At 42.2% G+C, this 23,510-nt stretch overlaps 1 pseudogene across 1 annotated transcript in view; it reads right to left on the bottom strand.

The window, feature by feature from the left end:
- Positions 1-1,365: 1,365 nt before the first annotated feature.
- The window catches only part of LOC144582097 (E3 ubiquitin-protein ligase RNF34 pseudogene), a 40,808-nt pseudogene continuing 18,663 nt past the window's right edge, over positions 1,366-23,510 (bottom strand). Inside the window, exon 1 of the transcript XR_013533985.1 lies at positions 1,366-23,510. This exon is cut by the window's right edge and continues 18,663 nt beyond it. The product of XR_013533985.1 is annotated as an E3 ubiquitin-protein ligase RNF34 pseudogene (transcript).

The raw sequence follows: 23,510 nt of genomic DNA, 5'->3' as shown, positions 1-23,510 counted from the left end.
GGGTTTTGTTTTTTTCTTCTTTCATTCTCTCTTTTAACAGTCTGGCCTCTTTTCTGTAGGGCTGCTGCAGTTTGCTGGGGGCCTTCTCTAGTCCTAGTTGCCTCAGATTTTCCAGTACCTGGAGGTATCACCAGCGAAGGCTACATAAAGCAAAGATGGCAGTCTGCTTCTTCCTCTGAGAGATCTGTTCCAGAAAAGTACAGACCTGTTGCCAGCCTGAACACACCTGTAGGAAGTGCTGGAGACCCTGGTTGGGAGGTCCTTCCCAGTCAGGAGGAACAGGACCAGAATCTAGAGGCTTGCCAAAAGGAGGAATGCTCCCTCAGGAGACACAGAAATTATTCCATTGAGCTGGAAGCTAAGAGAGCCACCCAGCCCCTTCAGTTCCTTATGATTCTGAATCAGCAAACAAAGGAAGGAATTACTGCACTGTCTGGGTGAATGTTTTGGTCATCGGGGGAAATTGGTCTGCTACTACACAGTGGCAGTAAGTAAGACTATGTCTGGAACACAGAAGATCTCTTAGAGCATCTCTTCCTAGTACTCTGCCCTATAATTAAAGTCAGTATAAACTACAACAGCCCAAGTCAGGTAGGAGTACTAATGAACCATACCCTTCAGGAATGAAGGTTTGAGTCACCCAAACAGCAAAAAAAAAAAAACCTGATCAGCTGAGGGACTTACTGAAGACAATGGGAATATAGGATGGTCAGTTAAAAAAAAAAAAGTATTTAAAAATACTAGCTGTGGCCAGCATGGTGGCTCATGCCTGTAATCTCAGCACTTCAGAAGCTGAGGTGAGTGGATTGCTTAAGTCTAGGAATGTGATGCCAACCTGGGCAACATGCAGAAACTACTGAAAATAAATACAAAAAATTAGTCAGGCATGATAGTGTTCTTGTAGTCCCAGCTACTTAGGAGGTTGAGGTAGGAGGATCTCTTGTGCCCAGGATGTGGAGGTTGCAGTGAGCCAAGGTAATGCCACTGCACTGGGCAACAGAACAACAAGCTATTCTAAATAAATAAGTAAATAAATAAATAAGTAACCAGCTGTAGTCATGTGACCGGTTACAGGAATAAAGATGGTAAATGTTATGAGTATTACTTTCTAATTTTTTTTGTTATTTACATTCATATTTATTTCTAATGAACACATTTAATTACTTTAAATTTTTTTATTGTACTTTTGGTTCTGGGGTACATGTGCAGATCATGCAGGATTGTTGCATAGGTACACACATGGCAATGTGCTTTGCTGCTTCTATCCCCCTGTCACCTACATCTGGCATTTCTCCCCATGTTATCCCTCCCAAATTTCCCCACCCCCCACTGTTCCTCCCTTGGCCCCACTAACAGACCCCAGTGTGTGATGCTCCCCTCCCTGTGTCCATGTGTTCTCATTTTTTAACACTGCCTATGAGTGAGAACATGTGGTGTTTGATTTTCAGTTCTTGTGTCAGTTTGCTGAGAATGGTGGTTTCCAGATTCATCCATGTCCCTACAGAGGACACAAACTCATCATTTTTTATGGCTACATAGTATTCCATGGTGTATATGTGCCACATTTTCCTTGTTCAGTCTATCATCGATGGGCATTTGGGTTGGTTTCAGGTCTTTGCTATTGTAAACAGTGCCACTATGAACATATGTGTGCATGTGTCTTTATAATAGAATTTATAATCCTTTGGGTATATACCCAGTAATGGGATTGCTGGGTCAAATGAAATTTCTATTTCTAGGTCCTTGAGGAAGCACCACACTGTCTTCCACAATAGTTGAATTAGTTTACACTCCCAGCAACAGCGTAAAAGTGTTCCTGTTTCTTCACATCCTTTCCAGCATCTGTTGTCTCCAGATTTTTTTAATGATCGCCATTCTGACTGGCATGAGGTGGGATCTCAATGTGGTTTTGATTTACATTTCTCTAATAATCAGTGATGATGAACATTTTTTCATGTTTGTTGGCCTCATATATATCTTCCTTTGAAAAGTGTCTGTTCATATCCTTCTCCCACTTTTGAATGGATTTGTTTGTTTTTTTCTCATAAATCTGTTTTTGTATTTTTTTTTTTTTGTAGATTCTGGATAGTAGCTCTTTGTCAGATGGGTAGATTGCAAAAAGTTTTTCCCATTCTGTTGGTTGCTGGTTCACCCTAGTGTTTGTTTCTTTTGCTTTACAGAAGCTGTGGAATTTAGTTAGGTCCCATTTCTCTTTTTGGCTTTTGTTGCCAATGCTTTTGGTGTTTTAGTCATGAAGTCCTTGCCTATGCCTATGTCCTGAATAGTTTTGCCTAAATTTTCTTCTAAGGTTTTCATGGTGTTAGATCTTATGTTTAAGTCTTTAATCCATCTGGAGTTAATTTTAGTGCAAGGTGTCAGGAACTGGTCCAGTTTCTGCTTTCTGCACACTGCTAGCCAGTTTCCCCAACACAATTTATTAAATTGGAAGTCCTTTTCCCATTGCCTGTTTTTGCCAAGTTTGTCAAAGATCAGATGGTTGTAGATGTGCAGCGTTGCCTCAAGAGCCTTTGTTCTGTTCCATTGGTCTATATCTCTGTTTTGATACCAGTACCCTGCTGTTTTGATTACTGTAGCCTTGTAGTATAGTTTGAAATCAGGTAGCATGATGCCTCTGGCTTTGTTTTCTTTGCTTAGGATTTCCTTGTCTATGCAGGCTCCATTTTGGTTCCATATGAAGTTTAAGGTGGTTTTTTCCAGTTCTGTGAAGAAGGTCATGGTAGCTTGATGGGAATAGCATTGAATGTATAAATTACTTTGGGCAGTATGGCCATTTTCACAATATTGATTCTTTCTAACCATGAGCATGGAATGTTTTTCCATCTGTTTGTGTCCTCTCTTATTTCGTTGAGCAGTGGTTTGTAGTTCTCCTTGAAGAGGTCCTTTACATCCTTTGTTAGTTGTATTCCTAGGTATTTTATTCTCTTTGTAGCAGTTGTGAATGGGAGTTTGCTCATGATTTGGCTCTTTGTTATTCTGTTATTAGTGTATAGAAATGCTTGTGATTTTTGCACATTGATTTTGTATCCTGAGACTTTGTTGAAGTTGCTTATCAGTTTAAGGAGATTTTGGGCTGAGATGATAGATTCTTCTAAATATACAGTTATGTCATCTGCAAATAGAGTTAATTTGACTTCCTCTTTTCCTAATTGAATATGCTTTATTTCTTTTTCTTGCCTAATTGTTCTCGCTAGAACTTCCAATACTACCTTGAATAGGAGTGAGAGAGGGCATCCTTGTCTGGTGCCAGATTTCAAAGAGAATACTTCCAGTTTTTGTCCATTCAGTATGATATTGGCTGTGGGTTTGTCATAAATAGCTTTTGTTATTTTCAGATACATTCCATCAATACCTAGATTATTGAGAGTTTTTAGCATAAAGCACTGTTGAATTTTGTCGAAGGCCTTCTCTGCATTTATTGAGATAATCATGAGGTTTTTGCCTTTGGTTCTGTTTATGTGGTGGACTACGTTTATAGACTTGCATATGTTGAACCTCCCTTGCATCCCCAGAATGAAGCCTACTTGATCACGATGAATAAGCTTTTGATGTGCTGTAGCACTCAGTTTGCTAGTATTTTATTGAAGATTTTTGCATCTATGTTCATCATGGATATTGGCCTGAAGTTTTCCTTTTTGTTGAGTCTCTGCCAGGTTTTGGTATCAGGATGATGTTGGTCTCATAAAATGATTTGAAAAGGATTCCCTCTTTTGGATTGTTTGGAAGAGTTTCATAAGGAATGATACCAGCTCCTCTTTGTATGTTTGGTAGAATTCAGCTGTGAACCCATCTCAACCTGGACATTTTTTATTTGATAGGCCATTGCTGCCTCAACTTCAGCTCTGTAATTGATCTATTCAAGGTTTCAACTTCTTCCTGGTTTAATTCCTGGACACTTACTTGTGTCCAGGAATTTATCCATTTCTTCCAGGTTTACTGGTTTACGTGCATAGAGTTGTTTGTAGTAGATTGTAGTTTGTATTTCTCAGGAATCAGTGGTGATATCCCCTTTATTGTTTTTTATTGCATCTATTTGATTCTTCTCCCTTTTCTTTTTTATTAATCTGGCTAGTGGTCTGTGTATTTTATTGACCTTTTCAAAAAAACCAGCTCCTGCATTTATTGATTTTTTGAAGGTTTTTTTTTGTGTGTGTCTCTATCTCCTTCAGTTCTGCTCTGATCTTAGTTTTTTCTTGTCTTCTGTTGGCTTTTGAGTTTTATTGATCTTGCTCCTCTAGCTCTTTCCATTTTGATGATAGGGTGTCAATTTTAGATCTTTCCGCACTTCTCATGTGGGCATTTATTGCTATAAATTTCCCTCTAGACACTGCTTTAAATGTGTTCCAGAGATTCTGGTATGTTGTGTCTTCATTATCATTAGTTTCAAAGAACATCTTTATTTCTGCCTTCATTTCATTGTTTATCCAGTCGACATTCAGGAGCCAGTTGTTCAGTTTCCATGAAGCTGTGCAATTCTGAGGTACTTTCTTAATTCCGAGTTCTAATTTGATTGCCATGTGGTCTGAGAGACTGTTTGTTATGATTTCCTTTCTTTTGCATTTGCTGAGGAGTGATTTACTTTCAATTATGTGGTCAGTTTTCAAGTAGGTGCGATGTGGTGCTGAGAAGAATGCATATTCTGTGGATTTGGGGTGGAGATTTCTGTAAATGTCTATTAGGTCCACTTAGTCCAGGTCTGAGTTCAAGTCCTGGATATTCTTGTTAATTTTCTGTCTTGTTGATCTGTCTAATATTGACAGTGTAGTGTTAAAGTCTGCCACTATTATTGTGTGGGAGTCTAAGTCTCATTGTAGGTCATTAATAACTTGCTTTATGTACCTGGGTGCTCCTGTATTGAGTGCCTATATTTTTAGGATTATTATTTCTTCTTGATGTATTGATTGTTTTACCATTATGTATTGCCCTTCTTTGTCTCTTTTGACCTTTGTTGGTTTAAATTCCATTTTGTCAGAGAGTAGGATTGCAACTCCTGCTTTTTTTTTTTTTTTTTTGCTCTCCTTTTGCTTGATAAATATTCCTCCATCCCTTTATTTTGAGCCTATGTGTGTCCTTGCATGTGAGATGGGTTTCCTGAATACAGCACATTGATGGGTCTTGACTTTTTATCCAATTTTTCAGTCTGTGTCTTTTGATTGGGGCATTTAGCCCATTTACATTTAAGGTTAATGTTATTATGTGTGAATTTGATCCTGCCATTTTGATGCTAGCTGGTTGTTTTGCCCATTAGTTGATGAATTTTTTTTTCATTGTGTCAGTGGTCTTTACAATTTGGTACATTTTTGGAGTGACTGGTACTGGTTGTTCCTCTCTTTGTTTAGTGTTTCTTTCAGGAGCTCTTGTAACTCAGACCTGGTGGTAACAAAGTCTCTCAGCAATTGCTTGTCCATAAAGGATTTTCTTTCTCCTTCACTTATAAATCTTAGTTTGTCTGGATATGAAATTCTGTGCTGAAAGTTCTTTTCTTTAAGGATGTTGAATATTGGCCCCCCACTCTCTTCTGGCTTGTAGGATTTCTGCTGAGAGATCTGCTGTGAGTCTGATGGGCTTCCCTTTGTGGGTAACCTGACCTTTCTCTCTGGCTGCCCTTAGCATTTTCTCCTTCATTTCAACCCTGGTGAATCTGACAATTATGTGCCTTGGGGTTCCTCTTCTTGAGGAATATCTTTGTGGTGTTCTCTGTATTTCCTGGACTTGAATAGTGGACTGGCTTGCTAGGTTGAGGAAGTTCTCCTGGATAATATCCTGAAGAGTGTTTTCCAGTTTGGATTTATTCTCTCTGTCACATTCAGGTATACCTAGCAAATGTAGATTAGGTCTTTTCACATAATCCCATATTTCTTGGAGGCTTTGTTCATTTCTTTTCACTCTTTTTTCTCTATTCTTGCCTTTTTGTTTTATTTCATTGAATTAATCTTCAATCTATGATATCTTTTCTTCTGCTTGGTCAATTCAGCTAGTAAAACTTGGGTATGCTTCATGAAGTTCTCATGCTGTGTTTTTCAGCTCCATCAAGTCATTTATATTCTCTAAGCTGTTTATTCTAGTTAGCATCTCATCGAATCTTTCTTCTAGGTTGTTAGTTTCTTTGCATTTAGTTAGAACATTTAGTTAGTTCTTTTAGCTCTGAGAAGTTTGTTATTACCCATCTTCTGAAGCTTCTTTCCATCAATTTATCAGATTCATTCTCCATCCATGTTTGATATCTAGCTGGTGAGTTTTGATCCTTTGGAGGAGGAGAGGCACCCTGGATTTTAGTGATTTCATCTTTTTTGCACTGGATTCTTCCTGTCTTAGTGGTTTTTTTTTTTTTTTGCTTTTAAAAGTAATTTTATTCCTAAAGTTAAAATCAGCTAGTGGTAGCACTGAAAATACACCTTCACTATACAAAACAGTGTAAACTGATTACACATTAATTAAGAATTTAGCACACACACTTTTAATAAAAGATGCTAGATGCAGCCCTTGCTATAAAAAGCTATACCTGAACAAAAATGGACATGTGTAGTCTAAGGCCACGGCAGTAAACTATAGAATGTCAGTTGTTCCCAATTATGTTTAAATGCAGAAACAGCAACAATGTGGAAACTTGCATTCATCAAATGTTAGCATTTAAAATATACATGACTAATAAAGTGAACATTCAGAGGAGCCCCTGCTCAGCATGTTCCACATCGGTCACTTGTGGTCACTTAACTCATCCAAAGATGACAGAAGTTTCAAACACCTGAGCAGTTTAAGTTAAAAATAGGATGAAGGGGAAATAAGAGAACAGGATAACTGTTCTACAAAGACAGCAGTGGCTGATGCCCACATGGCACAAACAGGCTGACTTCAATAAGTGTTCATGGGATGTATGATAAAGTCCAACTGAGCCTGGGAAGCTCATGTGTCCACAGGCAGACAGGCTCACAGCATGGCCCAAGGTTTTCGCAACTCAGTATGGATCTTGGATCTTTCTGTCCCCACTTAGTAGTGAAAATAATTTTAAAAAATAGTTTCAGCCTTTGAACAGTAACTTTCTAGTTCCTTCAGTGCATTGAAATGTTTGGGGTCAAGTTTGGGGTGACTGTCCTGTAGAGGGGAGCCTCAGTTTTAGGACTTGAACACGTGCACAGCTCGCACCACATACTGCTGGCAGATGGGACACTCACTCGTGCGCTTGCTGCACTTGGTGCAGGTAACCATGTGCCCACACTCCAGCAGGACACAGTCAATGACGCCATCCATGCAGATGCAACACAGGCTGTCGTCTTCCTCATCTTGTAGCTGGAGCCATTCGCCATAGGACTTTTGGTTTTCTTCATTCTCTTTGTATAACCAGTTTATTTTCTCTACCAGTTCCCATTTTTCACAACAGCCAGAATATTGACAAAATTCTGAGTGAGAATTTCCTTCAGCTGGTGCACGCTCATCCCTTCCACATCATCAAGGCTTGACAAGTCAGACAGTGAAGCTCTCACTCTCTCTTTGGAGAGCCCAGGGGTCCGATCATCTGCATTTTCTTCTTCTTCATCATCATCCTCATCGTCGTCATCATCATCATCTGTGTTTGCTGAAGTGATTTCACATTGTACCTTCTTTCTAAAGACTGAAAATGAAAGTCCACAGGCTTTGCAAACTATGTTGGGCCCTTCCATAGCTGCTAGTGGGTGGAAAAATCAGAGTTTGGTGTAACTCTGAATGGACCAGTGGCTCCTGCAAATCCTGACTGCTGGCCCCTGACAGCTCCAGTTCCCATGACTTCATTCAGCAGCCCACAGCATGAAGCCCACAAAGATGTGGCACCCACCTTCCTCATGCTTCAGTTTTTTTTTTTAAACAGTATACTTGATCCTTAACACCACTTCCCCACCTTCATGGCTGCAACCGCCTCAGCTGAGCCAGCTTTGCCAGGGAACTCAGCACCATAGCAGCTCCTCACACTGCTAACCTCCTTCTCTCTGGGCAGTGATTATGGCACCTTCCATCTTAGAGGCTTTATCTCTCTGTGGTCTTTGTAGTTGGTGACTTTCAGATGGGGTCTCTGAGTGGATGTTCTTTTCGTTGATGATGAAGTTATTTCTTTCTGTTTTTTAGTTTTCCTTCTAACAGTCAGGACCCTTTGTTGAAGGACTGCTGGAGGTCCACTCCAGACACTGCTTGCCTGGGGATAACCCACAAGGGCTGCAGAACAGTAAGGGTTGCTGCCAGTTTCTTCTTCTATTAGCTTCATCCCAGAAGGGTACCTGCCAGATGTCAGCCTGAGCTCTCCTTTATGACATGTCTCTTTGAGAATATGGGGGTCAGGGAGCTGCTTGAGGAGGCAGTCTGTCCCTTATAGGAGCTCAAGTGCTGTGATGGGAGCTCCATTGTTCAGTGAAGAGATGCTGGACAGGTACTTTTAAGTCTGCTGCAGCAGAACTCATAACCACCTCTTTTCCCAGGTGCTTCTGTCCTAGGAAGTTCAGCTTTATTTATAAGTTTCTTTCATGCTGCTGCCTTTTTTCATAGATGCCCTGCCCTGCACAGAGTAGTCTAGTCACAGTCTGCCAGGAGAGGCACTGCTGAGATGCTGCAGGCTCTGCCCAGCTGCTGTGTGAACCGCCTTGGTAGTGGCAGACTGCCTAGGTAGTGGTGGTCACCCTTCCCCCAACTGAGCTGGACTGTCCCAGCTCCAGCTGCACTTGCTGTGCAACTCCCAATCCAGACCATTTCAGATTGCTTGTTTTGTGGGAGTGTTACCCGCTGAGCCAGATTACCTGACTCCTTGTCTCTGCCCACTCCCTTTCAGTTGAATTGGTGGCTCGGTCTCCCAGGCATTCCAGGCACCAGGTGGAATGGCTGCCCAGATTTGTGTGTTTCTGTGTGCCAACCCAGCACTGGCTGAAACCACCATGCTGAAAACTTGTGGCACTTTTCGGCCTGGGAATCTCCTGGTCTGTGGGATATGAAAATTCTTCTGGAAATGCAGTGGGCACTCACCCTCTGTGTTGTTCTTGCTGGGAACTGCACTATGGAGCTGTTCCTATTTTGCCATCTTGGATCCTCCGTTTCTAATGTTTATATAATGATATTTATGTCTGTGTGTATGTATCCATACATGTATTAAAGAAATATCTTTGTTTTCATATTTTCCTTATCATCTTGTAACAAAACATAAAATGTGATAACAAGAGTTCCATTTTATTAATGATGGTTTACCTTTTATTAAACATAGTATTTAGGTTACAGTATATCAAAGAGAAGAGTGCATATTATGCATTCAGTTTGAATCTTTTTCTGAGGAAAGGCTCAGTTTGCTTTTAGTTGAATGCAAGATAGTTGTATAATCTTTGGCAAACATATGACTTTATGGTTGTTTTTATTTGGAGACTAACTATGGTTTAAGAAAACATTAATGGATGCCAAGTTCACAAGCCTGGACTGGGATAATGGCTCTTAATGTGTTAATTTTACTAAACCATAGTGCCTAGTTATTTAATCAAACACTAAATTTATATGTTGCAATGATGGCGTTTTGCCATTGTGATTAAAATCTGATGTGAGTTGACTTTATAAAAAGGAAATCACCCTAAAAAAATGTGGGTGATACTTTCTGAATCAGCTGAAGGCCTGGGCAGAATGTGAGTCTTCCCAGAAAAGAAAATATTCTGCCTCAAGGTGATAGCAGCAACTACAGTTTAGGTTTCCAGTCTGCCAACCTGGTTTACAAATTTTAGACTGAAGACTGCAACATTGTGGCTTTCCAGCCTGCCAGCCTGCTGAGGTGTAATTTGTGGCATCAGTAATGTAAAATGAGAGGTGGAAAAAGATGTAAAAAAAGCAGAGTTTTCATGTTAATTTCAACTCAAGACTGTTATAACTGTATTGTTATATACAATATCATAGTAATGGCAAAGAAAATATACATAAATGATACACAAAAGAAAATGAGAAGGCAATAAAAACATGCCACTAGAAAAAAATTGACTAAACACAAAGGAAGGTTGGAACTAAGGACATGAGGGATGAAAGAGCTACAAGACATGCATAAAACCAACATCACAATTACAGAAATAAGTCCTGCCTTATCAGTAATTACTTTAAATGTAAAATGATTAAACTCCCCAATCAGAACTCAGAGGTTATCACAATGGATAGAATAAAAAGAATCTAACCATATCCTCACTACAAGATACTCACTGTGACTCTAAGGACACACAGAAGTTGAAATTGGAAGGATAGAAAAAAATATTCATGAAAGTAATAACTAAGAATTTTTTATGATCTCCCTTAGGGGTCTATGTGTAGGCTGGACTCAGATGATGGCCTGGGAGTTTTACATGGTTCAGGGATTGAAGTGAAGAGAAACAGATGCAGCTAAGATGGTTAATACCAGTGTCCAGAACTGACACAACCAGGCTTCTGCCATATTTTGTTGGCTAATGCAGATATCAGATCTACTCATGTTTAAGGGGGTGGAGAGACCTTACCTTTTGATGAGGGAGTGGTGGGTCAAACTAAAAAAACCAAGTGTGATGAAAGATATTTTTGCAACCATCTTTGGAAAATACATGCAACCTAAAACATCCCATCTGTCAGAAAGAAATAACACCATCATTCCTTACTGCTCAAGTCAAAGTCCTGTGATTTTATATGTTGGAAACAATTGCTCAGAGTTGCAAAGAAAATAAGCACTTAAATGAAGATTTCTCAGCAAGGCAAATTTACTTCTGCAGAATGGTGCCACTCACACTCTTGGCTGCGTAGAGTGCACACTGAACAAAGGACAGCAGGGTTTTTTTATCCCTAATGAAGTCACCACTTCTGTGGCCTTTCCCATTGGCTGGGATTGGACTGCACAATCTAAGTTGACCTTGATTGGATATTGTTTAGCAATTTTCAAATAAGGGAGGTACAGATCAGTTACAAAAGTGGTGAAGAGAAAGATGTTTAAGCATGTCCAGGCATGTCCAGAGATGGTAAAGGAAGGAAAGATTACTCACAGGGTCAGGAACATGAAAGTAAGTGGAGAGGCATATTTTTCTACAGATTGGACTGGTGGGAAGAGTTGTTGACCAAGCAGGTGATGAAGGTGAGAGATGAGGAGGTTCCAGGATAAGGAACTTGCTTTGGAGAACAGGGAACAAAAAGGTAAATCCTTTTAAGAGGAACTATTTGTTCCTAACATATAGTATCCTGGGGAAGGACCATGTCTTAGGAAGTAGGTGTGGAGTTGAAGCTCTAAATAATCATCTACAGCCACTTTATTTTGATGGAATTTTGTGTCATTTTTGGTTAAATGGGGACTCACAAATCTCTCTTCAGGGATCTCTCCAGTGGTGGAGATGATATGCTTCCCTCCTCCACAGTTCTGCCTTACAGATAAGTGGATCTAGGCCTCAGTTTCAATTCTTTAAAACACCAGAGACTTGGATGTGTGCATGCCACAAAGTGGTGAAAGAATGCTGTTTGTCACTTTCCCTTCTCTCACTCACTGCACCATGAACAAGAACCTGCTCTACCTTGATCTTTTGAAAGGGGAGGAGGATCACACTCCTGCATAACTTTCAAGCTTGCAGAGCTAAATCTGCTGCCCAAACAGCATTGTTCGTTGTAAAGACTAAACCCTACACCAAGAGCTCTCCCTTCACCCACCATGGCAGGGACTGAATTCCATGAAAAGACCTAGAGAAATCCTGGCTCAAAAGGTCCATTGTCATGTCCCTTCCACCAAAATGAAGCCAACATATTCATCACTATATGGGGTATTGATAAGGATATAAAAATAATTATCACAAAAATTTGACACATACATTCTTTTTATTACATCAACTTTTTTTGTTCTGCAAATATAAAGAAAAGAAGCCTGCACAGCAGAAGTTTTTCCCCTTGGAGAGAATCCTATTCCCCGTTGAAAAGCTGGAGCCAGAATCACTAGAATAGAGCAAGACCTGCAGGAATGACACAGCACTAGGTCTTGGGGAAGCCAGAGTCAGGGAGGGCTCACATTCTTGGTGACACCAACCTTTGACTCTCCTTTTTTTTGTTCACATTGCAAGAACAAAATTTCACAGTGTCAAGAGACGGAGTCAAGCCTAAGAGATTTACTCCATTTTATTCTTTAGAAAATGCAAACTGAAGAATAATCCAGATTGTTATGGGCCAAATTCTATCCCTGCAAATTGACATGTTGATGTCCTAAATCCCAGTAACTGAGAAGGTGCCTGCATTTGGAGAGATCTTTAAGGTGGTCATTAAGGTAAAATGAGGTCATATGAGTGGGCCCAAATTCAATGTGGCTGGTGTCCTTATAAAAAGAGAAAACTAGGAAACAGACAGATACAGAGGAATGACCATGTGAAGACCTAGGGAGAAGACATCTACAGGCCTCAGAAGAAATGTGTACTGCCAACACCATTATCTTGGACTTCCAGCCTCCAGAACTGTAACAGTGTGATACAGTAAATTTCTGTTTTTTTAAATTGTTTGTTTTGTCAACCAGGCTGGAGTGCAATGGCATGATCTTGGCTCAAGGCAACCTCCACCTCCCAGGATCAAGTGAGTCTCCCGACTCGGTCTCCTGAGTAGCTGGGACTACAAACATGCACCACCACACTCAGCTCATTTTTTTATTTTTAGTGGAGATGGGGTTTCACCATGTTGGCCAAGATGATCTCAATCTCTTGACCTTGTGATTCACTCACATCAGCCTCCCAAAGTGCTTGGATTACAGGCATGAGCCACTGTGTCTGGCAATTTCTGTTGTTTAAGTCGCCCAGTGTGTGGTACTTTGTTATGGCTTCCCTAACAAATTAAACCACATTACCCTGCCTAGTATCTGGACCTGGAATTTTTCCAGGGTATAAATTACTGGGTTTTCTAAGAATTTAGTGAATCAATTAAAAATTGACAAGCATAGATGATAAAAGATCATTTCCAAGCCACTTTGGGTCCCATGGTTGCCACTCAAAAAAGTGGAGATGTCCCCATTTCTTTTCAGATTCCTCAGAATGAAGCTTGTGGTTCCAATCTTATATATAATCATAAGCTGTATTTAAGTTTCTTAAGATGCTGAAGAGCAAGTTTTCCCCCTAGTTTTCTAGAAATTAGGAGAAATAATTGTTTTGTCATCATTACTAAAGTAAAAGGGGATTTTTACTCAGGGCTTTGTAAGTATTATATATTTTCTACCTGCTTTTAAGGGTCATGCTTCTTAAAATCCTAAAAGCTAATGACATCGCTTCCATGTTTCTCTCTGCATTTACCCCTTGGTACTGGAGAGACACTCACTGCATCTCAGTAAGGATGAGATGTGTTCTCATTTACTCTCAGTAGAATGGATGTGTTTCTCCATGACTCACAGATGAATTAAAAAACACCAGGACTTGGAAACATTCTCCTGAGGTCACAGCCATTGAGTGGTGGGGCAGTGACAAGCACATGGCACCCTTGGTCTAGTCCAGTACTCTGGGTGCCACTAGAATTGCAGAATTGCAACTCTTCATTTTTATACCTTTGGATATGTTCTTTCTTTCTTTCTTTCTTTCTTTCTTTCTTTCTTTCTTTCTTTCTTTCTTCTTTCTTTCTTTCTTTCTTTTTCTTTCTCTTTCTTTCTTTTTTTTTCTTGAGACAAGGTCTCACTCTATCACACAGGCTGGAGTATAGCAATACAATCTCAGCTGACTGTAACCTCCACCTTCCAGGTTCAAGTGATCCTCATGCCTCAGCCTCCTGAGTAGCTGGGACTACAGGTGTATGCCACTATGCCTGGCTAATTTTTGTACTTTTAGTCGAGATGGGGTTTTTCCATGTTGGCCAGGCTGGTCTTGGACTCCTGACCTCAGGTGATCCTCCCATCTTAGCCTTCTGAAATGCTGGGATTACAGATGTAATCCCAACCATTTTGTTATTTTCTTAACCAGATAAGGAAAATGCATGGTGAAAATAAAGTGCAAAAGCCCTAAGCCCTTGCCTTAGATTTACTGAGATGGGGGATGGAGGGAGAGAGGCTGCCACTGATTCCCTAAATTTCAGCTCCCAATGTTGGCCACTCAACTAAGAGCAAGAAATTTACCTTCTGTGCTTGAGACATCAGGGCATAGATGACAGAGTACCATATCTACCATGAAAGAGAAAAGAGTCCCTCCTGCCTAACAAATCATGTCCCAGTTTTCTCATTGCATGTGCTTTCCTGCACACATAACTATTTCTCTTTACTTCAAGTACCAGTTGTCACAGGGCAAATATAGCAACAGCAGAAAGGAATTGCTACTGAGCTTGATGCCCTGGTGGAAGCTCTGAATGGAGACTTTATTTCATACTTGGTGCCTCTGAGTCAGTGCAGAGTTTTGCCTGACTCCACTCTGGCTCCAATTTGATCAAGGTCTATATACTCTGGGACCTCTCCAACTCCTCATCAGACATGACAAAGAATTCCATGTCCAATTCCTGTGGTCCCTGATGACAGTGAGAGGAAGCTCCTAATGGAGGAGAGCTTTGAGGAGACCAAAACCTCATAGACTTCATTACTGTTGGGCCACTTGGCTTCAGTTCCCTGACAACAATGGATCCACGGGACTGGATTCACCTCTGACATTTGTGTCTTTTTTTCATGGGCTTCCACAAGTGAGATGAAGGGAAAGAACACAGGGATTCAAAATCTCTGACTACCCAGTGACCTCCCCTCACTTCCACTCAGAGGCAACATAGCCATTTCACTAAATCTCTGAGGATGTGGTCAATGTAAGTAATGGAGAGAGTTTCATGGAAGGGTGGCTGGTGCCCTCTAGACCCTTTGTCTACACCTGCTGGGCTTTCTATAACATGAAATGTCCCAGAGACAGTCAAATTCTAATCTTGGATCCTCAAAGCAAAATATGTGAGGCTCTTAGGCCTGGTCAAATGAGCAAGGCTTTGAGAGACCAGGAGATCTTCTAAATATTGGGATTCTTTACTCCTGAATCCTGAACCCTGATTCCTGAACCTGCAAGTCAGTTTCTGGCCAGGGAGTCCAGTATCATTATATCTGGTCTGCCTCTGTGAGACCTCTTGTCCCTCTGCCCTTCACATCATTCTACACTCATTAATCCCAGAAGAGATAGGAACACTCTGCCTTCTTTGATGCCTTTTGCTATAAACTTCAGTGGCATTTGATTGAATTAATAAATGAAAGCATTAATAAAAGATGAGATTTAAAGAATGGCAGTTAACATGGGTTTAGAGTGAATAAATGGATCAGGTAATGAATTTTGAGAAAATGCATGTAAAATTTATCTTAATTCCCATTGACAGTATTAACTTGACAGTGGAATTAACAAGTGATTCTAAATTAAAACAAAAAAGTACAATCACAAATGTGTGAATGCACAGAAGTGTGAATGAAAGGCACCGCACACAAGAAAAATGATGTGCACGTGAAGAAATTCTTCATTCCAGGGTGTTTTGGTTTTCTTTCTTTTTTAAAACTGAAAAATAATATCATTAAGATTAAAAGCAAAAGAGTGCTTTGCAGAAAGTGAGATACGTTTGTAGAAAGAGGGTATTAGAGATTATGAAACTTGCTTATCCTGAACCTATTTTTAACTTTGAAAATTGTTGCTGGATCTCTCACAAGAAGGTGCTGGCTGAGATTCCCATTAAATGTTCTCTATCCATGAGAATCCTACTGTATATGACTCAATATTGCTCAGCCTCTGGCTGTCCTCAGAGCATCCATCAGCACTTGTGGACCCTCACTCAGGACCTAATGGGAAAGTCACCTTGAGATTCTGGGCCCAGGGCTTCTACCATCAGAGATTATGCTGATTTGACTGTGGAAAGGGGAGGACCAGACTCAGATTTAGGATATACCCCTTATACTGAGGTGGGTAAAAATGGGTATACGGTGGGAATCCCTTCACAGAACTGGCACAATGGAAGCTGCACTGGACCCTGTGGCAGGGTCAGGATTTTGACCTGATGGTCCAGGCCCCTTTCATTCTCTTCTCAGAATCACCTTCCAAGCTCATCCTAAGCATCATGGGAACTATTTCCGGCTTAGCACTACTTCCTGCTCTGGTCTTGGAGCTGGGATGTGCAAGAAGTTCTCAGGTATGGAAGAGACTGGAGAGATGGCTTTGCCCCTTCTCACCAGTAGGGATCCCACTGTTTTGTGGGAGACTTGCTGAGTACCTTCTCCCTGTTCCTGCTGGAGCTGGGGATGGTGAATCCAGTCAAGCCACAAACCCTGAAAGAGAGCCAGGCAGACTGTCAAGGAGGGAACTGCCTGTCAAGTGGCCAATGGCCCCAATCAGAAGAGGTGAAGGGTGAGAGAGGAGGCTGCTGAGAACCAGAAGCTTGGCAGCCAGGAAGGCTGAGAAAGTGCAGGCTGACAGTAGAGGTCGGAGGCTGGAGACCCTGGGTTCAGCTGTGCTCTTTCCCCTGAGCCCCAGAGTGCAGGGGAGGATCCTTTACACGAGGGAGCTTCAGGTCTCATGGCCATTTCTGGGCTCTGTACTCCCCTGATCCTCCATGAGGATTCTAAATATCTGGATAAGTTTTCCAGGGCCCCAGGAATCTGATTCTCACATAACCTGAATTACCTTTAATAAAAATATCATCCTTCTATTTTGTTTATTTCTTACAAGACATAAAATATTAAACCAAACTTTTGTGCAGTATTAACTAATATGTAGGTACCAGGTGTATGTGGACAGATCCTCCCAGTTATTTATATTGGAGGAAGGTAGGGGTCCAGCCCCATTCACAGATGAGAACAGCAGGATAGCAACACTCAGAATCACAATGCTGGGTGCCCTGAACCCTGAAGGAAAGAACTTTACTGCAAACAGACACCCAGGAGACTGTTTGCAGGGTCCTCCACTGTCTTTTTCTCCTGTCCTGGGTCCTGGGTTTAATGATTTAATTTCCTAATCTCAGCTGGTAGCAATATTAACCAGGTATTCATTGACCCTTGAGCCCAGCTCTACCATGGCACCTAACAGGGTCTTCTCTCCTTGTAAGAACATCAGGAGGGTCTACTTTATAAAAACCAGCAAGGAAGGGGCAGCAGAGGGTAGCTCATCTCTAACCCCTGGAATAGAGAGGATGGAGCCCTGGTCCTGTTGCTCACCCATCCCATGGTCCTGCCTCAAATACAGTCTCCTCCTGCAGGCTCTGCCAGGTCCTCTTTATTATCACTCTCCAGGTGGTGACAGGGTCCCTGATGCTGATGTGGTGTTCACAGCTTCCTGAAATGTAATCCTTGGGGCCCATTGTCAATGGGAGTTGACTGGGGAGCAGCTTTGTGCTGTAGGGGATCTCTGGATTTGAAGGTAGGGGATGGCGATGGGCTGCCCATAATGCTCGGGGTGTCGAGGCTGAGAGTGGCAGAGCTGAATCTGGTCATTGCCGTGTTCTCCACAGTTGAGAGTTGCCTTGTGCAGACCAACAAGACACAGATTGTTCTCAGCTCCCTTGTCTCTGAATCCTGACTTCTCTTCCCCCAGCTGCACAGCTAATGAACTGTGCCTCCTCCCAAGCATAGCACAGGGAGGATGTAGGGAGAGGGACCCATTCCCCTGATGCCCCAGAACCCCTTTCCACAGAGTCCCAATATCCAGGCCTGGGGTCCCCTTCCCTGGATCAACCTTCCTTTTCTGGGAATGAGAGGGTTACAGTGTTTCCCTCCCAGATCTCCCCTGTGACTAGCTCACTCTAAATAGATGTCTTGCTCTATCAGTTATTGTTCTCACATACTTTTCTTAAAGCTGTGCTAAGATATTACAAACTATTTTTTTTTTTTTTTTGAGACAGAGTTTTGCTCTTCTTTCCCTAGTTGGAGTGCAATGGCGGATCTCGGCCCACCACAACCTCTGCCTTCCAGGTTCAAGCAATTCTCCTACCTCAGCCTTCCAAGTATGTGGGATTACAGGTACACACCATCAAGCCTGGTTAATTTTGTATTTTTAGTAGACACAAGATTTCTCCACTTTGATCAGGCTGGTCTTGAACTCCCAACCTCAGGGGATCTGCCCACCTGGGCCTCCCAAAGTGCTGGGATTACGGGTATGAGCCATTGTGCTCAGCCAGATATTGCAAACTATTAAGAGAACATGGGGGCCAGGCACGGTGCTCATGCTTGTAATTCCAGCACTTTTGGAGGCTGAGGTGGGCAGATCACCTGAGGTCAGGAGTTGGAGATCAGCCTGGCTAACATGATGAAATCCCGTTTCAAAAAAAAAATTACAAAAATTAGTCTGGCTTGGTGGTGGGCACCTGTAATCTTAGTTACTCAGGAGGCTGAGGCAAGAGAATTACTTGAACCCAGGCAGGGAAGGTGTGGTGAGCCAAGATTGTGCCATTACACTCCAGCCCGGGCAACAAGAGCAAAACTCTGTCTCAAAACAAAACAAAACAAACAAAGAGACAGAGAACAGGAGAGTAGGTTTTCTTTTTGGATTCTGAGGATCTGCTGTGCTGAGGCAGGGGCAGGTGGGAAGAGAAGGGCTGGTGGAGGGGCAGGTGCTGTTTGGTGTGCCTCCTAGTGCAGGGGTCAGGGTGGATTATGGTGAACAACTGCTCTGTGGGGAGAGGGAAGTAGAGAATAACACGCTCACCTGTTTACAGTGCTCACATTCCTCAGGGAATTCACTTAAATATCCTAGGGTTTGCCATAATTCAAAGGTATAGCTTTAAAAACAAAACCACACATGTCATTTCTTTATTCATTCAACCCCCCCTTGTATGTAGAGCCACACATGCTGAAGCATTGTTAGAAGGGAAACACAAGACTTAATAAGGCCACCACCTCAGTAATATCCAACAAAATACGATGCAATGCTTGTAATCCCAGCTACTCGGGAGGCTGAGGTTGCAGTGACCTGAGACTGCACAATTGCACTCCACAGTGAGTGACAGAGCAAGACTCTGCCTCAAAATACTAATAACATTGACGGGAGCTGTACACATTAGGCCTTCAGGTGGACAGTGACCATTAGTAAGGCACTTAGTGGTACCATCAATGGCCAGGGAACAGACCGTATACTGACACCATGCCCTTCAGCTACATAGAAATTTACTGAGCATTTTTTTCTTAAAATCATAGCTTTAGGCTACTACATTAAAAAATTCTCCAAAAAAAATTAATTTTTTTTAGATGGAGTCTCGCTCTGTTGCCCAGGCTGGAGTGCAATGTTCTGCTCTCAGCTCACTGCAATCTCCGCCTCCTTTGTTCAAACGGTTCTCCAGTCTCAACCTCCTGAGTAGCTGGGATTACAGGTGTGCACTACTATGCCCAGCTAATTTTCATATTTTTAGAAGAAATGGGGTTTCACCACATTGGCTAGGCTGGTCTCGAACTCCTGATCTGGTGATTCGCCTGCTTCCAGCCTACCAAAATGGTAGAATTACAGACATGAGCCACTGTGCCTGGCCCACTTATTCTTTACAATAAGATATGCGTAAGGGTGAAAAGAGTATTAAATAATGCTGATTACAGATTCTTTATGACCTTCAGCCAGGCCTAGGAAAGAAATTATACCTAAGAATCCTATTGAATGTGGAAATAACTTCAACACCAGTGCCATCGAGGGGGGCTGAAGAGACTGAGACAGGAGAATTGCTTGAACTCAGCAGGTGGAGGTTGCAGTGAGCCAAGATTGTGCCACTGCACTCCAGCCTCAGTGACAAAGCGAGACTCCACCTCCAAAGAAAAAAAAAAGAAGGATAGCAGCACTTAGAAAACAAGCATCCATAAAAGACATTATGCATTGTCAACAGATAGTGTGAGAAGAGCAGCCCCAGCTGTGGCTCTGAATCACAAAAAGCTTCTCACAACTACCTGCTCCACTTAGTACCACACAGTGCAGATCCCCCGAGGAGAGACCAACAGCAACAGCTGCACTCCTCACCTTCAAGCTGGTGCTATTGTGTCAACAACCAATCAAGTCTAGCGTTATCCTCCTTGGCAGCATCTGAAGCACTTACTGGTGTTCTGGAGGAGGCTGATGTACTTGACTCATTTATTTTAAAAGTCTAAGCAGCCAGATGTGGAGGCTCATGCCTGTAATCCAAGCACTTTGGGAGGCCGAGGCAGGTGGATCACCTGAGATCAGGAGTTTGACACCAGCCTGACCAACATGCTGAAACCCCATCTCTATTAAAAATACAAAAAAACAGCTAGATGTGGTGGTGGGCACCTATAATCCCAGCTGCTGAAGAGGCTGAGGCAGGAGAATTTCTTGAACTTGAGAAAAGTCTAAGCAGTCAATCAAAACCACTTCTCCCTGCCCAATGCCATCCACAGAAATACTTCTACTGCAGAAGAGGTGCCATCTTCCATTTACATGTCTGTAAAAGCTAATGCATGCCTCTGCTGCAGTAGACAGAACAGAGCTGAGCAGCCCCTTCCACACAGTGCCTTTGGTGGAGAATGCTGGTGTGGCCACAGTGTTCCCTGTCCTCTACTGTGCATTTTACTGCTCTGTGGAGAGGGGTGAGGACCTCAATGGAGACAGGAGAAATCCTATTTTGTTCAGACGGTGTTGCTCTCTTTGGGCTTTGTCCAGAAAACCCAAGCTGTGTCTGTGGGTCTGTACGCTGTGTGCGTCTTCAGCAGGAACCCCTGTGAAGTGCCTCCATTTTGAGCCCCTCCCTTTTAACCATGGCAAATGGAACCATCCACCTGACACAGTTCTCTCTCTCACACCACTGATGCTCTCAAACCTTTTGCATCAATTCAAGTGAAGAGAAACACAAGGCGGAAGCAGTGAGTACATCCTAGGAAAATTCTAAGCAGTCAGCATCCAGCACACGGAGATCTGAAAGCCCCGCAATCTGTAAACATTTGCTGGGGAGGCCGTGGCAACAGCACTTTGTATGAGTCATTTAGAGACGCCACCTGCGTGTATACATTCAGCCAGGACACAGTGGCCAGGGGACTTAAGCACCACTCAGGGGCCTTCACACTCACTCATTCCACAGTAAGAATTTTATGTCCTGAACAAGCCCCAAAGCTGCACACTGTGCAACTGTGAAGAACAGATTTCCTCAGGTTTGGCTGCAGTAAATAAAGATAAAATCCCAATCATCTGTAAAAGTGATTTTACAACATTCTGTGCTGTCCTGTGTTGATCCAAGCAATCCTGTGCCAAGTAAACGATCTTCTCCCTGTGAAGTCTGCAGACCTCATGCGCCTCCCTCAGCCAATCCAGAAGAGGCCACAGAAGAGTGTGCCGCTGCATAGAGTGTTCATCCCATAAGTTTTGCTTGTTTAATATGATTTTCTAGACCTCTTCTCTGTTTGCTCAGATCTGCATAGGCAGTGGTGAGGCTCTGGATCACAGGAAACACTGAGGCTTGCCCAGCCATGGTGGGATTACAAGCCTGTAATTCCAGTACTTTGGGAGTTCGAGGAGGGCAGATGACCTGAAGTCAGGAGTTTGAGATCAGCCTGGCCAACATAGCGAAACCCCATTTCTACTAAAAATACAAAAAATTAGCTGGACGTGGCAGTGGGTGCCTGTAATCCCAGATACTTGGGAGGCTGAGGCAGATATCACTCGAGCCTGGGAGGTGGGGTTGCAGTGAGCTGAGATCACACCATTGCACTCCAGTCTGGGCAGCAAGAGTGAAACTCTGACTCAAAAAAAAGAAGAAAGAAAGAAAAAGAAAAAGAAAGAAATTATGAAGCCTATACATAAAATTTGGGTAAACCAGCCTATCCTTTTCTTTGTCAGATGTGGGGGAGCAGGGGTTTTCACAGACTGCATTACTGTCCCAAGCTTAATGCCACACTGGCCTCTCACAGTCCTGTCAATATTGGCAAGTTGTCTACTGGATTCTGAAAACACACACACACACACACACACACATTTTCCTTCTCTTTGGAACAAACAGAGAAATCAGTACCCCCTTCTCTTTCCTGCTGCCCCATTCCCAATGGAGAGATTGAGAACATCGTGGCCAACGTGGTGAAACCCCATCTCTACTAAAAATACAAAAATTAGCCTGGCGTGGTGGCTCCTGCTTGTAGTCTCAGCTACTAGGGAGGCTGAGGCAGGAGAATTTCTTGAATCCTAGAGGCAGAGATTGCAGTGAGCCAAGATCATGCCACTGCACTCCAGCCTGGGCAACAGAGTAAAACTTCATCTCAAAAAAAAAAAAAAAAAAAATTGAACACTTCTGCCATGGCTCAGTTTGCTCCCTCATCAGAGAACTACAAAGGCCACCCGCCTTGTGGCCTAATAGTCATAACTTTGGTGAAGGCACTCGGGAGGATACCTTTTGGTAAAGAAGGTGAAAAGCCAGGAATATGAAATGCTCCTCCTGGCTAACATCTGGTAATAAAAGATTTGAAAGACTTTTTTTTTTTTTTTTAGCTCAGTAGTCAAAACTTGACAATTAAAACTTAATGTTTTGGACTTTATGTGTATGTATTGTTTTAAGGTCCCTGTTCTCTCTGCATAAATATTTCTCAGTCAACTAAATGTTTCTCTTCTTAAACCCCCTGCTAATCATATACACTTTCTCTTTCTTTCTTTCTTTCTTTCTTTCTTTCTTTCTTTCTTTCTTTCTTTCTTTCTTTCTTTCTTTCACTTTCTTTCTTTCTTTCTTTCTTTCTTTCTTTCTTTCTTTCTTTCTTTCTTTCTCTCTCTCTCTCTCTCTCTCTCTCTCTCTCTCTCTCTCTCTTTCTTTCTTTCTTTCTTTCTTTCTTTCTTTCTTTCTTTCTTTCTTTCTTTCTTTCTTTTTTAGATGGAATCTCATATTGTTGCCCAGGCTGGAGTCTGGAGTGCAATGACGTGGTCTCCGCTTACTGCAACTTCTGCTTCCCAGGTTCAAGCCATACTCCCACCTCAGCTTCCTGAGTAGCTGGGATTACAGGCACATGCCACCACACCTGGCTAGTTTTTGCGTTTTTAGTAGAAATGGGGTTTCACTATGTTGGCCAGGCTGATCTGGAACTCCTGACCTCGCGATCTGCCTGCCTTGGCCTCCCAAAGTACTAGGATTAGTGAGCCACTGTGCCCGGCCTTCCCTATTTATTTCTATCAGCCCCTCTTTCCTCTTGCCAACCTTGGTGCCATATAAGGAAAAAATAAAATAAAATAAAACTCGAATAGCCTGGGATCCCTTAAGAAAAACACAAAAGGCACCACAGACTCATTTTTGTGAAAAACTGCTGATTTTCCCTCCAGGAATCCCAAGAGGAAATCCAAGAGAGAACAAAGACCTCTCAGATCTAAAACTCTGTTCCTTTGCATTCCATGACCTAATTTTGGCTTTGGATGGCATCAGAAATTACTTTGTATTGTGAGAATGCTTGACTCTGGTGTATATAATGGCTGGGAAATGGGCTGATCACAGAGTGGACTGATTGGCACTGGGTTGCCCCCAGCCTAGGGATAATGTTTCTGTAGCAAAACACACCAAAAATATTGCATGGCCAGTTCCCAAGGCCTTACTCTCTTTTTGAGAATTCAAAATTCAGTTTGGGCTCTACCCTGAATCCAATGGTCCAGTTAAAAGATACA

Source organism: Callithrix jacchus, chromosome 4, assembly GCF_049354715.1.
Source record: "Callithrix jacchus isolate 240 chromosome 4, calJac240_pri, whole genome shotgun sequence".
Taxonomy (NCBI): Eukaryota; Metazoa; Chordata; class Mammalia; order Primates; family Cebidae; genus Callithrix; species Callithrix jacchus.
This window is presented reverse-complemented; position numbering and strand designations above follow the sequence as displayed.